The sequence below is a fragment of the Phaseolus vulgaris genome, chromosome 4, assembly GCF_000499845.2.
Source record: "Phaseolus vulgaris cultivar G19833 chromosome 4, P. vulgaris v2.0, whole genome shotgun sequence".
NCBI lineage: Eukaryota > Viridiplantae > Streptophyta > Magnoliopsida > Fabales > Fabaceae > Phaseolus > Phaseolus vulgaris.
This window is the reverse complement of record NC_023756.2, coordinates 45,373,954-45,378,768: the sequence shown is the minus strand read 5'-3', so window position 1 is coordinate 45,378,768 and position 4,815 is coordinate 45,373,954.

Below are 4,815 nucleotides of genomic sequence, written 5' to 3'. Positions count from 1 at the left end.
AAGGAAATAAAATCAAATATTGATATAAAGATAAAATAGAAATTTTTTTTGAAGGAACTTAAAGAGGCAAATATTTTGATAATTTAATAATTTAAAATTTTGAAAATTTAAAAAGTTGAAAATTTAAAATTTTGAAATTTGAAGTGTTTCCAAAAGGCTTTAGGGTTTAAAAATATGAAAATTTAAAAATGAAGTATAAAATCAAATATTGATATAGATTATATTAATTATCTTATTTTTTTAGTTGAATATAATATCTTATAATTAAAAAGAGTTCTCAAATGGTTGACTAAAGAAAGGGGTAAAGGAAAGAAGAAAAAAAAAGAAAAAGAAAGAAGAAGAAGAAATATATCCCTTCAAACCTATACATAAAAAAAAATGTAAAAATAATTTACATTGTAGCTTACAAAAATCAAAAACAAAGAAGAAAAAAAGAAAGAAAAAAGATGAAAAAAAAGGAAGAAGAAGAAATATATCCCTTCAAACCTTATACATGAAAAAAAATGTAAAAGTAAATTACCTTTTAGCTTACAAAAGCAAACAAAAAAGAGAAAAAAAAATGTAAGAGGAAGAAAGAAAAAAGAAAAAATAAGAAGAAAAAGGAGAACAAAAAGAAATATATGCATTCAAATTTATATAGAACAAAAAATGAAAAGTAATCATTTGCTCCTAGAAAAACAAATCTCATAACCTTCTTATATTTCTTATATTTGCTTTTAACTTTTAGTAAAAACTAAAATTGAAATATTTGGAACTTAAGACTATAATATATTATAAAACTACTTATATTATCTTATTTTATTTATATTTATTTTTTTAGTTAAATATAATATCTTATAATTAAAAAGAGATCTCAAACAATTAACAAAAGAAAGTGGAGTACAAGAAAGAAGAAAACAAAAAAAATATATTCCTTCAACCTATATATGAAAAAAATGAAAAAATAATTTACTTTGTAGGTTACAAAACTAAAAACACAGAAGACAAAAGAAAGAAGAAAAAAGATGAAAAAAAAAGAACAAGAAGAAGAAATATAACCATTGAAACCTACATAAGAAAAAAAATTAAAAATATTTTACCTTATAGCTTACAAAAACAAAGAAAAAAAAGAAAGAAAACGAAGAAATATAACCCTCCAAACATATCCATAAAAAAAATTAAAAATATATTATATTATAAAACTATTTATATTATATTAATTATCTTATTTTATATTTACTTTTTTAGTTGAATATAATATCTTATAATTAAAAAGAGTTCTCATATGGTTGACTAAAGAAAGGGGCAAAAGAAAAAGAAAGAAAAAAAAGAAGAAGAAATATATCCCTTCAAACATATACATGAAAAAAATGTAAAAGTAATTTACATTGTAGCTTAAGAAAGAAAGAAGAAAAAAGATGAAAAAATATGAAGAAGAATAAGAAGAAGAAATATATCTCACTTTTAGCTTACAAAAACAAACAAAAAAGAGAAAAAAGGTAAGAGGAAGAAAGAAAGAAAAAAAATGAAGAATAAGGAGAAATATATACATTCAAACATATATAGAAAAAAAAATTAAAAGTAATTACCTTGTTGCCTAGACAAACAAATCCCGGAACCTTATTTTCTCATCTTTCTTTTCTTTGACTTTTTTTTCTTCTTCTCTCTTTTCTCTTCTTCATTCTTTTTCTTTTACATTTTCTTCTTCTTTCTTCTTTCTTTTTCCATTTCTTTTGCTCTTTTTCTTCTTGTTTTCTTCCTCTACATCATTTTCTTTTTTTCTTCTTGCTTCTATTCTTCTTTCTTCGTGTTCTGCTTTCTTCTTTTCACGCTTGGTTGTTCTTTTTTCTTTAAGAAATTTTTTTTTCTTAACGAAGAAAGAACAACAAAGAATAAAAAGAAGAAAGAAGGACACAAAGAAGAAGAATAGAAGCAACAACAAAAAAAGAAAAATGATGTAGAGGAAGAAAACAAGAAGTGAAAGAGCAAAAGAAAAAGAAAGTAGAAGAGAAAAAAAAAAGTAAGAGAAAGATGTAAAAAGGAAAGATTTATATGCCTTCAAACCTATATAACACAAAAGATGAATGTTAACTAATTTACTTTATAGCCTAAAATATTGTATAAATAAATATTAGATTCGGTAAAAAGTACTTCTACCTATTAGATTTGTGGTATTTCAAATGGAAATATGAAAATAGAAAATAGAAAATGAAAAAAGGTTTGATGGGTTTATAAAGCCTTCAGTTTAGTTTTAAATTTAAAAATATGAAAATTTTGAAATTTGATGTGTTTTGAAAAGGCTTTAGGGTTTGAAAAAATTAAAATTTAAAAATTTTGAAAAATAAAAAATTTGAAAGTTTGAAAATTTAAATAAAAGGCTTTATTGAAAATTTAAAATTTTGAAAAAATATATTTTAAATTTTTTGGAAAAATAGAAATGAGGCAATGTCCATAATAATGAAATAAAATCAAATATTGATATAAGGACATTGAAATAAAATCACATTCATATATTTGCATAACTTTTAGTAAAAATTAAATATGAAGTATTTGGAACTTTCATAACTTATTTTAAGAAGAGTATAATATATTATTAAACTAATTATATTATATTATATTAATTATGTTATTTTTTTAGTTGAATATAATATCTTATAATTAAAAAGATTTCTCAAATAGTTGACTAAAGAAAAGGAGGTAAAAGAAAGAAGAAAAAGAATGAAGAAGAAGAAATATATCTCTTCAAACCTATACATGAAAAAAATGTAAAAAAATAATTTAAATTGTAGCTTACAAAAATCAAAAACAAAGAAGAAAAAAAGAAAGAAATTAAGAACAAGAAGAATAAATATATCCCTTCAAACATATACATGAAAAAAAATATGTAAAAGTACATTACCTTTTAGCTTAAAAAAAACAAAAAATAGAAAAAGATAAGAGGAAGAAAGAAAGAATAAAAATGAAGAACAAAGAGAAATATACGCATTCAAACATATATAGAAAAAAAAATGAAAAGTAATTACCTTGTTGCCTAGAAAATCTTTTCTTTTCTTTCTTTTCGTTGACTTCTTCTTCTTCTCTCTTCTCTCTTTTTCATTATTTTTCTCTTACATTTTCTTCTTCTTCTTTCTTCTTTCTTTTTCCCTTCTTGTTTTCTTCTCCTACATCTTTTTTTCTTTAAGGAAAAGAATAACAAAGAATAAAAAGAAGAAAAAAGAACATGAAGAAGAAGAAAGAAGAATAGAAGCAATAAGAAAAAAAGAAAAAAGATGTATAGGAAGAAAACAAAAAGTGAAAGAACAAAAGAAAAAGAAAGAGAAAGAAGAAGAAGTAGAAGAAAGAAGAAGAGGAAAAAAAGGAAAAAGGAAAGATTTATATGCCTTCAAACCTATAATACACAAAAAAAAATGAATGTTAACTAATTTACTTTGTAGCATAAAATATTGTATAAATAAATATTGGATTGGGTAAAAAGTGCTCTACCTATATCTGCTTTTAACTTTTAGTAAAAATTAAATTTGAATTATTTGGAACTTTCATAACTTATTTTAAGGAGTAATGTGATGACTACAATACATTATTAAACTAATTATATTATATTATATTATATTATATTATATTAATTATCTTATTTTTTTAGTTGAATATAAAATCTTATAATTAAAAAGATTTCTCAAATAGTTGACTAAAGAAAGGGGGCAAAAGAAAAAGAAAGAAAAAAAAGAAGAAGAAATATATCCCTTCAAACCTATACATGAAAAAAAATGTAAAAATAATTTAAATTGTAGCTTACAAAAATCAAAAACAAAGAAGAAAAAAAGAAAGAATAAAAGATGAAAAAAAGGAAGAAGAAGAACAAGAAGAATAAATATATCCCTTCAAACATATACATAAAAAAAATGTAAAATCAAATTACCTTTTAGCTTACAAAAACAAACAAAAAAGAGAAAAAGGTAAGAGGAAGAATGAAAGAAGAAGAAAATAAGAAGAAAAATGAAGAACAAGGAGAAATATATGCATTCAAATATATATAGAAGAAAGATGAATAAAAGTAATTACCTTGTTGCCTAGAAAAACAAATCCCGAAACCTTCTTTTCTCATCTTTCTTTTCTTTGACTTCTTCTTCTTCTCTCTTTTATCTTCTTCATTCTTTTTCTTTTACATTTTCTTCTTCTTTCTTTAAACATTTCTTTTTCTTTTGCACTTTTTCTTCTTGTTTTCTTCCTCTACATCATTTTCTTTTTTTCTTCTTGCTTCTATTCTTCTTTCTTCGTGTTCTCCTTTCTTCTTTTTACGCTTGGTTGTTCTTTTTTCTTTAAGAAAATTTTTTTTCTTAAAAAAGAAAGAACAACAAAGAATAAAAAGAAGAAAGAAGGACACAAAGAAGAAGAATAGAAACAACAAGAAAAAAAAGAAAAATGATGTAGAGGAAGAAAACAAGAAGCGAAAGTGCAAAAGAAAAAAAATCAAAAACAAAGAAGGAAAATGAAAGAAAGAAAATGAAAAAAGATGAAAAAAAAGGAAGAAGAATAAATATATCCCTTCAAACCTTATACATGTAAAAAAAATGTAAAAGTAAATTACCTTTTAGCTTACAAAAACAAACAAAAAAGATAAAAAGGTAAGAGGAAGAAAGAAAGAAGAAAAATAAAGAAATATATGCATTCAAACAAATATAGGAAAAAAAAATGAAAAGTAATTACCTTGTTGTCTAGAAAAACAAATCCCTAAACCTTCTCTTCTTTTCTTTGACTTCTTATTCTTTTGCTCTTTCCCTTCTTGTTTTTTTCTCCTACATTTTTTTTTCTTATTGCTTCTATTCCTCTTTCTTATTC